This window comes from Diachasmimorpha longicaudata, chromosome 2, assembly GCF_034640455.1.
Source record: "Diachasmimorpha longicaudata isolate KC_UGA_2023 chromosome 2, iyDiaLong2, whole genome shotgun sequence".
NCBI lineage: Eukaryota > Metazoa > Arthropoda > Insecta > Hymenoptera > Braconidae > Diachasmimorpha > Diachasmimorpha longicaudata.
The window spans coordinates 5,568,824-5,582,807 of NC_087226.1; the positions used below are offsets into that span (position 1 = coordinate 5,568,824).

Consider the following 13,984-nt stretch of genomic DNA (forward strand, 5'->3'; position numbering starts at 1 on the left):
TTTATACAAGTAAATATCTACCTATCTATCTATTGTATGCAAAAATATTTCATAAATACATATATAATCTAAACGGACTTGGGGACAATTCCTGACACTTCAAAGACAGAAATTAAAAAATTGATTGATTTTTTTCCCTCGTATATCTATGTCCCTCTCATATTATGAAGTTCAATATTGCAATGTGAATAAAATTGATACATAATAAATACCAGGATCAGATTTTGGGTGTTGCCCTCCTCCTCATCGAATCAACTTTTCAAATATGCAAAAAATTAATAAAAAATCATAGTAAAATCATCACACTAGAAAATTTTATTCAACTTCTGTTGAACGACCAATTACTTTCCGATCTGTTCATACCAACTAAACTGACCAACAGAAGATATTCAGCCGAAAAACAATAGAAATTCATGTGTCTATGCAACTCATTCTATTGCGCTAATTTCTATAAAGTTTCCTTGACTCAATGTTTCAAAGATTTTCCTTTCACTCCATTGTTTATTTTCTTTCAATCAAGAAAATTAAAAAGAAAATATGTCACTAACATCTCAATAGCCACATAAAAAATATAATTCTATTGATTATTTCTGGAAAATTGTATTCCATAAAACACGTCGATAGAAATGCCCCCAAAACTGAAAATAATCCAGTAAAACTCGCTCTTTTTCCGCCTTCATGACTCTCTCCATCCTGTTAACATGATCGAACAGTAAGTCATCATGTCGATGCCTCGATTATTCCCAATTCTTTCACTCAGAAACCCGCAACAATCACCTGAACCCAGAGACCAACATATTTCGACTCAACCAACAATTCCAAATTCCACAAACTCCCTCACCAGATTCACCATTCCATACATCAACAAAACAACCCTTTTTACATGACCCATCATGCCCCGTCTTCTCATTGTATCCCCTCATCCCAACCTCCCCAGATTCCACCGACAATATCCTAGACAAGTAAAGTATCACCTTCACGACGAACCACGTCAGCCGCAAATACCTGTGCATCACCTAGCCAACATCAACTTGGCCAAGGTTCTATCAGAAATAATTCCCGCGTAACGAAAAAATATTTAATGACCTCTCTTTGAAGAAACGAAAAGAGAAAAAAGTTGAGATGGATGAGAGACCAAGAAATTGCATATATAGAATTGCATCGGTTCCGAGGGATCATTAATATCATCTGCTACAGTGGTTCGTCACTCTCCGTCAGATCTATGCCGATGTCTTGGTATTTTGTACGCGATATGGGGTCCATCCGGGTAGATCCGCCTCCTTCTCCTGATCTTGCTGATCCGGTGTTTCATCTCCGAAAGGCCTAAACAACTTGTGTTTATTCCAACCGCTTATCAAGACATTTCTACTGTGAAACAGCCGACGCTCAACATGATAAGGCCGACATTCGCAGTGATAATTCATCAGAGATCCCAAAGGATTCAGTTCACGTGAAATGAATTCAATTGTGAATAAACCTGTTTCTCCTATCATATCAACAAATTTCGATCTGAGAAGTCCAGACCTTTGGAATTCGGTTAATTCCGTTTGAACCTGATCCGAACTACCACCGAGAGCCTGATCGATGCCCATCAGTCACCAGTTTCATCATCCGGGATGATGATATTCATGCAGAGACTTTCTGTGCTTAAAGCTCGAGGTTTACACATCGGATTTGGAAGGAAAGACAGGGGGAGCTTTCCAATGGATGAAAAATTAGTTCTGGTCTTTTTATAATGATCACCTTGAAGAATTAACTGATGCATTCCTCGGCCACGCTTCATGCCGCTGAGCATTTTTATAAATATGTATTAATATGATATAATCATACTTCATCGTCAGCCGATCGTAACTTCCATTTTCGAAAAACGAAACAGGAAAATGGAGAAAAAGCAGAAGAAAGGGAAGTGAATGCCCCACAAAGGGGGAAAAAAAAAATATAATGAAAAGAGAGAATTCTGACGAACGGTCAATCGTGAAAGGACGTCAAGCAGGACGAGACATTTTGTGAGAAAAGTGATGTCGAAAGCAAGCTATTCCCGCTGCTACGCCACTCCTCGCGAGACTCCCTCCTCGTCGCCGTCGGCGTTCAGAGGCAGCACCCTCTTTCCTTGTCACGTAAATCATTAATCTTCCTGTGTTTTCTCACACACTCGGATGTGGATTTAGAACTAGAGTCGCGCAGGGATCTTGGTATATATCCTCCCCCTTTATATCGCCCCCTTTTCACGTGAGACGTTATGCACGCAACAACGAATTCTTGTTGTTGAATTACAGTTGTAATATTACAATCGAGTCACAAAATTTTAGATGAATTCAAGTGGAAGACGTGTGAACGCTTTCATTCGGGTTTGTAAATTAATAAATTAGTGGTTTACTAATAAGAATTTAGTCGCGGGGATTATTGTTATCATTTTATATTATCATGATGGGGTGAATGATAAAGGGGGGGGGGCTTGTCTATTTGTATTGATATTTCTATTTATGGAGATCGTTAGACGTTTATGATTAGTTCTGTGTAGAAATCATAACGTTGAGAAGGTTTTCGATCGAAAATTATAATGTTTTCTGCATTAGTCACGTTAAAATTTTATTAAGATTAATATTGTTTATTAATGGGAACTTGGAATTTATTTCGTGATGTGTTACTTCTTATATTCCGGTGGGTTTTGGCGTAATCAATCAGGTGAGGACGAGAATAATTTTAAAAATCTATCGCAGTTCAGCATTCGACGACGTTGGGCTCAGAATTTAATGTGTGGACCAAACCCTAAAGTTATTCTGCAAGTTTTCGGTCAAAATTAGTTGACAAAATGCCTGGTCGATTCGGGTTTTGTGATCGCCGTGATAACCGGCAGATCAATCAATAAGGAATCAATGCACTATTATCAAGCGTAAAATAACTGCAGGAATTACTTCTAATTTTAGTACATCATAATCTATTGAATAACGAAGGGATAAGGCTTATCAGTATTGGAACCTTAATTTATGTTGATAGCTGAGTTCTCATTACTACTTTTATCACAAAATTATATCATTAGTCATATTCTCGGTCTAGAATTGCCACTTCCCTAGTAATTGTCGCTCTAAGAGTCTATTAACATTGGTAGTGTTGATGGCTATTAATTCAGGACTTGAAATAAATTCTGAGATATCCTGAGGCGTTCATTAATGAAATGACAACAATGAAGAGCTTTGAATAACAATTACTGTGGAGAAAAAATTTTCAAAAATGTTACAGAAGTTTTTAAGAGCGTTCCACATGTTTTATTTAAATATTCTGAAGTAAATTGTGATAAATGTTCTTAGTCCTTTTTGTAATCCCTAATGAATATCAATCGGTAATTTAATGCAGCAAATATTTCCGGTTGGAGGTAATTCCTTTGACCCTGAAAGCCTCGAATTTTTCGATTCTAATCATCTGCGATTATGACGATCAGCTTTTGATAGCAATCGCTATAATTATTCACCGAAAAATATTAAATTACGATACACAGTTGGAAGGAAGATAGAGAAATCAATCCCTCACTTTCATCAATGATTGCAGTCTGTGAAAAAATTCAATCCGTCTGTTCCTCAGACCAATTCTACCCTCGAAAGACAATGGCTGACTGGGATAGACACGAAGGTCGAAAGATTTCGAATAGACGAAGCAATTAATAACGGTGTGGAGCCTTCGAGGAGGCATATCCAACAAAATGGGGATAGGAGCCATGAAAATGGTGGGTGAGCTTATACGAAGATGAGCGCAAGGGCGAATGAAAAATAAGAGAAGATGTGAGAGGAGAGCGGTGTAACTTCGCGTTTGCACCGCCGGGGTCCTGACCACCTGCTGCCCCTTTGATACCGCCGACTGAAATCCCATTTGCCGGATTACTCTGATATTCATTGAGGCTCTGTCGACATTTGTTTTTCATTTGCGCTAATATTCCTTGATAGCACATCAATGCAGCTTCAATCGTACATGGAGAGATAAATTCTTGAACAATTACGTACCTGTTCCATAATCTGCAGATCAAACCAATATTCCGTAAAAATTATAGGAGAGTTACACATTTTTTTCGTGAACTTTCAAGAAAAGTCCAAAACATTCCAGAAAAATTATGAAACGGTGAAAAAATGCGGAACTGTTTTTTCATTTTTACTGAATACTATTTTGACTGACAGATTTTTGATGGGTAGACGGATAGAATTTTTGGATAAAAATTAGACCTCTAAGGGGCGAAACGTGGGACGAAATGACAATGAACCTCTTTTTAAGTCAAGTTTTGTTAGAAAAATTAGACTTGAGAGGCTAATTTTTGTGATAAAATTAACCTTCGTCCGCCATTTCTCCCCCTAGAGGTTTATTTTGACTTAAAATTGATTTCCGTGTAGAAACTGCTCCATTAAAATTAAGTATTGAATTCTGTTAAATACTTTGAATTCCTAGTGATCTTCCAGATGACAGATACTGATACTCTTCTCTTCTCTATCATTTTTAATTACAGCGTAATTGGTGCTTAAATGGAAACAAAATCGTTCCGCTGCAATTCTGAAGGATCTTCTAATACAAATGAAGAAATACAGAACATGAAAATTGAAACTGTCGAGGAGAACTGATTTCATCATCTGAATCGCTTCATGTCATTTGATGCTTCGGTATCCGTTGAGTCATTTTTACTAATTTTTTCCGTTATTTCTGACGCGGTCCACATGATGGAGATATTGAATTGAAAAATTTGTACGCATTATCCTACTATAATTTCCGGTAAACGAATCCGAAATGGTCTGATAGTTATCAACAGTTGTACAGCCCCAATTGAGTTATTCACGAGAATTTTAATGAAACCAAAGTAAGAATTGCCGACAAAAAGATAAACATTTTCATCGAAACTGTGAAATAATTGATTTTTTCATAATTACTGATGAAAGAGAGTAATGAAAATGGAGGTTGCGTGATCCTCGACGTGTCTTTAGTGGGACTAATGGGTTTCGCATGCCACTCAGAAGTGATTACAATAATTTAACAAATTGCGTCGTGATCAGCGGTTGCTCGATACCGTCAACTTCCCCGGTACGCGATGATTGATTTTTACTGAACTTTTTTGTCAATATTATTATGAATAAATCCGCTTTGTCCGCTGGTGGATAATGTTTCTTTTCCACACTGGATTCTTCGAATCTGCATCGAGATATGATTTCCTTAATCGCAGACTTCGATAAAGCAATTAATCAAGTTCAAGAGTAATTGCGTTGCAACAGGATGAACATGATTAGTGTGAACTTTAAAAAAAGTGAATGGATGAATCTCCGAGAACTCAAAGCTATTAGAACTCGATCAGGAGACAGTAAGAGCATAAAAATTCTATAGTTCCGATTTTTCCAGCGAATGTGGCTACAAAATTATTTTAATGTAAACAAAATCAGGGCGAATGAACGCAATTCGGTCTTGAGACGATTCCATATACTTCACAGAGAGAAAAGTTGATTAAAAATTACGTGCTTATTCCGTAATCTGCCAGTCAAAACTGTATTCAGTAAAAATGACGGATCAATTACGCATTTTTCTATTCAACATTTCATACTTTTTCTTGAACGTTGTGAACTTTTTCCTGAAAGTTCCCGGAAAAAGTGCGTAACTCTTCCGTAATTTGTACCGAATATTGTAACTAATAGGTTACGGAACAGGCACATAATTTTTAAACAATTTTTCCCTCTGTAGAAAGACAAACTAATGCTGGAAATACTCGGAACCCTCACAAAATGGACCCCCCAACGTCCATCATCCACTCAAGCAATTATAACTCGATCTCCATTCCTCTTGACACAGGTAGGTCTAGAAGTACGAGAAATTAGAATACCATATCGAATTGAAAATACTTCAGAGCTCCCTCTCCCTCAAACTCTGAATGGCCACCTCCCACGAAAGGGTGGGGTTTTCAAACCGCAGCACAATAGATGAATAACAGTAAGTGCACAATTTTTTTCGAGGCTATCATTAATTCTCTAGTACTAATGCGCCGTGAGATTTTGGGAGAAGGGTTCACCGGCTCTTATGGAGATACAGCGAAGTGGGGTAAATCTTATCACCCTCAGAGGATTATGGATATCCGAATTTTCCGCCCATTTTCTCTTCAGTGAAAGAATTTTTAGGTTCATAATTCAATAAGAGAGCTTTTCTTTCAACTCGATTTTACCGTAAGTTTCCGGAAATTTCCTCGGAGCGAAATATTTACAAAGTTAAGGAAATCAGTCTCGCTACGGACCGATCACGAAAGTAATTAGGAAAATTTGAGTGAGTAGCAATATTTGATTAATCAGAATCGAATCGGAAGTAATCGATTATCTGCATGACATCCGCCATGTTCGATTCGTAACCTGCCGTTTTTTATCTAAGAAAATATAGTTCCGTTGGCGGCCGCTCCGTGGTCCTTACGTCCGCCATCTTGGATTGATCGATATCAGGAGTCACGTATTTTTCACACACGAATAAAAATCCCATAAAACAATATAAAAATTCAATTGACGACTTGATGAATCAACAAATGTTCCTCCAAAAAAATAATTTATCCAGAAGTTCAACAAATTAATTTATAATTCGAATGTTCCTAAAAATAAATTTCTTACTTAAAACATTCAAGTTTCCAAACGCTCACACGATTTCAATTATTTACAACCCACAAGTATTTACAGATCGATAATTTTACCGAGTACATAACTTTCCATTTTATTTCCACATTTTTCCCCTCCGAAGTTACTTAATCAAATTATCCCACTAAAAATGATTGGATCTGCCCTACGATCTGTAAAAATCTTCAAAAATCGGTAAATATCTTCCATATAACCGGAAAGCAATTTTCGAAGCGAAAAATATCGGAATGACGCTCTCACCCCTCTCCCAAAATGAACCCCACCCTGTCCATTACCCATCCAAGCAATTATCCCATCCTCGATCTCCCTTCCTCGACCTCCGAAAGCTCCAAAAAATCGGAAAATTGGAGTGCGCTGCCGAGTCGATGGCACGTGAATGCCATAAGTCGACGAAATTGAACGAAAAAAAAAGTCTTTGGAAAATATTCCACAGCTTCCTCTCCCCCAGAGTCCGACTGGCCACCTCCCGCGGGAGGGTGGGGTTTCACACAGTGCCACCAGGGGGGAAAAACATCTAGGGGAGCGCATAGGGATGAAAGTTCGAAGGGGTAGTGCCACCCCACCTCGTCACCAATCTCCCTTTCTCCCTCCTCCCTCCCCCCCTGCCGATCTTTCTCACCGAAAAAAATATACCCAACTGTCTGCAGGCACCACACGGGTTCTATTCCCCCTTCGGGTTTCTATTCGTACAGAACAGGAACGAAGCCGAGCGTATCCAGCGTTATATTTTCTCCTCTCTTTCTCTTTCCCCGTTGCACACTGGCTCACTCGCCCACTAGTCAAACCAAAACTCAGCATGATTAATGATGGCGGACAAGGAGCCTCCGTGCTTCAAACAACAAACTTTTCCCAAGGAACGACGGAGAATACAGGGAAAAAAATATATAAGAAAGAAGGGACTTCGCTTTCTTCGCATCCACCCTTCAAGCTGCTAATACCCGGAGCTCCTTCACTCTGACGTCCTTTCATTTCTTCCCTTATACCCGGTGCAAGCATCCAACGTCTGCTTTCTTCCTTTATTCCGACGTTTCTTTATAATTTTTTTTTTCCCGAGGACCTATTTTTCGTCGCATTCATTTTTTATAACGAGATGGAAAAATTGGGGGGAGGGTTGAGGGCGGGGGATGGTGTAGTCTTTGGGGTTTGATGAGATTCAAAATGGAATTTTTGATGAATGAAAATTAAATGGGGATGGTGAGGAGGTGGAAGTGATTGTTATTGTTTTTGGGATTATATTAGAGTTTGGGTGTATTGTTCAGAAATGTTTTTTGGATTGGTGTTTGAGGGATGTATTTACTGTGTATGGTGACCTATTTTTGGGTGAAATCTGAGTGAAATAGATGAATTTTTTTATACTTGTGCAAGAGAATATAAAAACTCTCAGTTGATCCCTGTTTCATCTCAAGTTTCCGGAAATGTTGCAATGATTTTGTTGCAGAATGATTGTTCAAAAAATAATATTCCAATGAAAAATGTAATTTGAATCACGCTGAATATTTATGACTCTTTTTGATTTTTTTGATGCCATTGAATGCGCCGATTTGGGTATCGAAAATGTTTGAATCTACAGTGGGATTCGGTACCGAACCCCCAAAGATACTTGAACATCTTTACGACCTAAAATCATCCCCAAAATTGTGCATATTTTCTTGTACACGGAGCGAAAAATTCTGTAATAATTATCTGTTTCTTCCGTAATCCACCGGCCAAAACAATGTTCGGTAAAAATTACGGAACAGTTAAGCCCTTTTTCATTGAATTTTCCAGAAAAAGTCCAAAACGTTCCACAAAAAATATGAAAAGTTCAGTGAAAAAATACGTAACTGTTCCGTAAACTGTTCTAAAAACTGTTTCGACTGGCAGATTACCAAACTGGCGCGTAATTTCTAAAGAATTTGTCTCTCCATCTAAAGAGCCGAAAAAATATGACTCTAAATCCACTAAATTTCTGATACATTTCACCAAATTTTCCAAAAATTGGTAATTATAATAAAAATATGTGCACTTTCCCGTAAAAATGATGATATACTCGCCATATACTATTGATCCATGCTGACAATGTAAATTATTAACTCCAATGCACAGACTGGATTAGATTGACCATCAGCTATACTCATCAGATTGTGGCCGGAAAGGTCACTGATTAAAATTCGTAAAAATAATGGGGTTAGAGACTAACTATAGCCGCCAAATGCTGTAATAAATCATCTCACCTCAGGGGCGTGTCATTTTTTTTTCTTCATCAAAACCGTTTCCTTCTTTTTTTGAATTCTGATAAGTTGGAAATACTCTTCCTATCGCCCGCCACAGGTAGAACCCTCACGATAAAATAAAAACCCTGACAGGGGTAAGGCTCAAATAAGACAGCATATAACGTTTAGAAAATTCATGAAGTTTCCAACGTATAAGATGGCGGCGTAAACCAGCTGATTTCGCGTCGAGGATAATAAATTGTGTTGGTGTAGCTCACACCATATATGCAGTCGATCTAACGGTATCTGTACGCTTCCTCCTGGCGATCATGTTTAGTCCAACCACGAGATGAGAAAATGCATGTGTGTGGGGATCGTTGATAGGGTTTTGCCAACGATTTCAAGTATGAAGCAAGAGAAATGCATTAGAGATGATGCTGCTTTGGTATTGGGGGCTGCTGGGAACGGGCAGATTGAATTTATGAAGCCAACAAGACCAGAGTCATGTCAGCTGGATGGAATATTGCCTCTATGACTACATGCTGGGTGTTTAATTCCATCCTTGGATGTGTGATGAATGCAATACGAGGTATTAAAACAAGAAATTTTCATTGATTGATGGAAATCCGTCAAATTTTTGCGAGTTTTCAAAAGAGAATATTCACGAGACTCGTGAAATGTTCTCGGAACATGTCCCGGTGTTTAATAATTTTCAATGGTCTTTGGTCTGCCTGATAAAATGCCCAGATAACCCACGGGATGTTGGTTCATATATGTCTTCTAAATTAACCGATTGCAGTACCTGTACCATTAAATAAACTGATAATTAGGTGATATAGCGATTTTAATTATTCAGATTTATTTATAATGAAGTACCATATTTTATCTTAGTGATTATATTCTCCGATGGTATGATCACAATTCTAAAATTGTATTGAGTGATCTGCCCATCGTCATAAAAAGAAAACATGAAAATTCTGTTGGTCAACGATTCAATTCCCGATGAAGAGCTGTCTTTGAGACAAATAAATCTTCTTCTGTTTCAAATTAAAGAGAAACATGCATCATCACATGAAGAGATCATTGGAAACGGTATCTATAGTGCAAAAAGCGTCTCGGGTGACGGAATAACGGGCCTGCGATTCAAGCATCGATTATTGCGAAATTAGCACCTGTACAAAAATGAAAGATTAATAAGGAAGCGCTCCATAAATAAACCCCTCACCAACGGGGTCAATGCATTCTATCGATCCATTTAAACACGAAGACTTGTTCTTAAAATTAATTATTTTAGGGTCATCGGTTGTTTAGGTTTCAGGGAATTTTCGTTGTTGTGACCAGCCGTCGCGTGCTGTTATTTTATAGCAGATTTAAATTACGCGCCATGAATGTCGACCTATGAAAAATGGGAGTGACAGTGCTTCGATATTTTCGATTCGATTAACGATTAGAGGTGTATGTACTTTTGGTAGGATAAGGTAGGAATAATAGTAAATTATTCTCCTAGAGAATAAAAATATTTTCTGACAAATTCGACTTTTATGATTCGGAAACTGATTTTGCTGCCAAAAGTCTTCTGTTATGTTACAAAATATTTCAGTAAAGCCCCAACTCAATTTACATTTGACTTTTGAGTATTTGTGCCCGCGAGCCTGTTATATCACTCCGATTAATTAAATTTCAATTGTGAATATGATATATTTCCCCTATATACCGTTCTTATATTATTGTTATAAACTGACGAATAAATGGAATCCCCAGAATTTTTTAAAGTTGTTATTGCATTATGGATAGGGATTGTCTCAATAACATAAAAACGATTTAACTATTAACTTTAATCCTTTATTTTTGCACGCAGAAGGTATATCTTTCTGATATGATGTCTCCAGACAGATCAACTGACTCTTAGTAACCAAAGATTTCACACTCTAGACACATTTAACAAAAGGTCCTTGTTAATTTATTCCTTTCTGTTTCTTCTCTGGTTCTATCTATTAAAACCATTCTAATCATTTCAGTAGTCTTTGGAGAAAAACTAAAAAAACTATAACATACTGAAATGGACTGAAAACAGCTATAGACAGACGATTCATTTTTGTCCACACATATCAAGCACTATCAATAGTTATTCTCACTTAACAAAAACGTCAAATATCGAAAACGGGACTTTTCTGGATGAAGCATAATAAGAAATCATCGGAGGAGAAAATTCCGAGCACGTGTGTTCCCTCGAAAATGGGGGAGATGCAGCCAACTGTACATTTTACCACTGGGTTAGACAGAAATTGCAAAGACACGTTAGCCTGCAGAACTTCAGCATGAGGAATGACTGGACACTGTTGTGTGGAAAATTTTTGCTTAGTCATTTTGTGAGTGAGACGAGGATAACAAGAGAGAGAGAGAGAGAGCCCCAAGGTTTACCGATATAGTCCCATGGTTTCCAATGTACCACTGTGTGTTGTGGATGAAGAATGTCAACATCCACAGATGGTAAATATGTTTAGTATTTATTTTTTTGAACAGCGTGAAACCTGAAACCTGAATGGTGATATCTCAGGGAAGTGTGACAACGTGACAGCATTTGGCATTTGGTCTAGGGTTCGGTAGTTGTCGGTGGGGATTTGATAACAGTTAGGTGAATAATAATTCTCGATCAGGTAAAATTCACCACAAGAATAATCGCCACGTCATCCAATGAATGGAGAATTCACTCACCTCTTCTTGTCGTGTAAGTTTCATTCATCTGATGAGGGTATTCGTTGGTGCTGAGGATCCTTGTGCGTAATGATAATCAATTGGTCACTGGTATACCAGCGGCACTTTTCACGTATTCTTATTTTGATGCGGTCATCATCATTATCATCGGGCTGGTACATGACATATATGATGCAGAGAATACCGACTATGGCGTACGCCCTGATGCTGAGGTACTGGTGGCTAATGGCGTGACTTTGGTTCCCACAAATTCAATCGAAGAGCGGCCTGAAAAAGCGTGAACGGGTACAATCAGTGGGGTATTATTGGATTGGGATTATTAGTGGACGATGGGTATGGGCGATCACTTTGGATTTCAATAGGGAGAAAGGGGTTGAGTGGGCGGATTCATTGGCGACGTTGACGATTATCATTTTCGTCCCGTAGAAACACCGCATGCTTCACTCTCATTTTTAAATTTGGGGTTATCTATTGGGAGGTACGAGGGTACGAGATTATTTATACATAATCTATATCATTATTTATACATAATTTATTTATGTTACATAATCTTTATGGTGCATATGATACTGCGGATGAAGAGAATGAATTCCCACAGGGAAAACAAATATTTTGCCGAATATTCATTTACTTTAGAGAAGTATTTATTGTTTTATAATTTTATTTATCCTGTCTAATCACTGACCAGGGGAACCGAGTTAGATTCAAATTACGATAATGATATTACTCTGGAAGATGAGTATTTTCTACGTGACCCCGAATGATCGAACTCAATTAATAATTATTTAATTCTAGAACAATTCTATTATTGTAGAACAATATAATTGACGCAACTTGAACCTCATCGGAATTGTTAGGGAATTACTCGACGTCGGAAATAAAAAATTGAAATCACTGATTGAATATCGACCGCAGTCATTACCTTAGCAATCGTTGATGTTCATTTATATGTTCCTTAATTTTTCGAAGGTAAAGAAATTTGGCGATTGTCCTGAGGAGTGCAATTAATCACTTGAATCATTGATCCAATAATTAGCGAGACTTGTTCAATAGCTTTAAACACAGAAAAGACAAATTGTAGTAGTTCATTCGACGTTCGCCACTTTCTCTCCTGAATGCAAAAAATATTTATAATTACAGAAGGATACTTCGTGAGTAGTTTTCCACGCCCTCCCCATTATTTAACCTCGTAAGTAACAAATTTTTTCAACTTAGAATGAAGAAAAAATATCAGTACATAGCCATCATGGATTCACCATGCATTACCAGAGAATTGTGATGAGTGAAGAAAGGAGGTTGAGGGGATCGTACCTGTAGATACCTCCAAAAGTTTTCAGGGTCCCGAACCAGAAGAGTTGATTAACGATCACAGCACCACAGTGGACGTGGTGGGTGGCGCATGCCTTTGTGACAGGGCGGCCGCTTCGGCGCTCCTCGACATCGCCACCAGCAGCTTTCATGGATTATTATAACTCACGTGGATTTCCGAGGAGCATCAAACCCTTTTTCCCTCATTCCCCCTCCCCAAATTCACCATCAAATGCTGCGATATAAACATCGTCACTTCCAGTCGAATAGACGACTAATGGATTTCGGGTATCACACGACCACCCTCAAGCCCAGTATTTTTTTTTTTTTTTCGCCAATGAAGATTTATTAATCACTCGACAATTCAGAAGGATCGGATTAATCCCAGTGGTGACAGATGTAATCCATGAAACCATAGGATTGAAATTTTCGGACCCACGGAAATGACCGCTTGGAGGCCATTTTGAAAGACGAATTTGGTCCAACTGTGGGAGAAAAGAATGAGAAAGTGGGGATAAAAATAAAGGCGGGTAAAAAGTCTGAGGGTAGCTCTGACGAGGGTCTACGTACCCTATATTGGCAGGCGTGGCTGGTGGATATGCGAGGGGCATCCGAGGGATTTCTGATTGGTTCTCGTGGCCTCCTTCATCCACCACGAGACTCAAATTGTACCACTACACCATGGGGCTTCTTCTGGGATTACATACGAAGACTCGGCTGAACCCCTCTGGTTACAGATTTCGATATCCGCTCTACGGCTCTTGGTGGCTTTAATGAAATGCGCATTTATATTAGACGAAATGGGTAATCCCAGTGTATTGGCTTTTAGAAGATTTCCGGGGGATACTTGTTCGGTTGGAGCTCTTCCTTGTCATTGAATAGGGATGTCTCCTCATCGCTCTGGCAAACAACTTCATCTCTACGGCTCGACGAGAATACGTAACGGATGAATGGATGATGTGGCAGACATTTTCCAAGTTCGAATTCGTTGGCAAATGAGGGGGATGGTCATGAAGGAATAATTTGGGGGTGGGAGTTCATAGGGAAATATGGGGGATGATTTTCGATCTTAGAAAATAATTTGAAATCTCTCAGATGGGCGGAATCGCAGGATCCGGATTCGCTTTCGTATTGGAA

At 38.4% G+C, this 13,984-nt stretch overlaps 1 long non-coding RNA gene across 1 annotated transcript in view; it reads right to left on the reverse strand.

The window, feature by feature from the left end:
* Positions 1–13,984, reverse strand: part of LOC135170648 (uncharacterized) — a 39,522-nt gene that overhangs the window by 12,542 nt on the left and 12,996 nt on the right. Inside the window, exons 4-6 of the long non-coding RNA XR_010300409.1 lie at positions 13,418–13,615; positions 12,851–13,332; positions 11,540–11,806 (exon numbers count right to left, since the gene is read on the reverse strand). This is a non-coding gene — a long non-coding RNA (uncharacterized LOC135170648). The remainder of the gene's footprint in view (positions 1–11,539; positions 11,807–12,850; positions 13,333–13,417; positions 13,616–13,984) is intronic.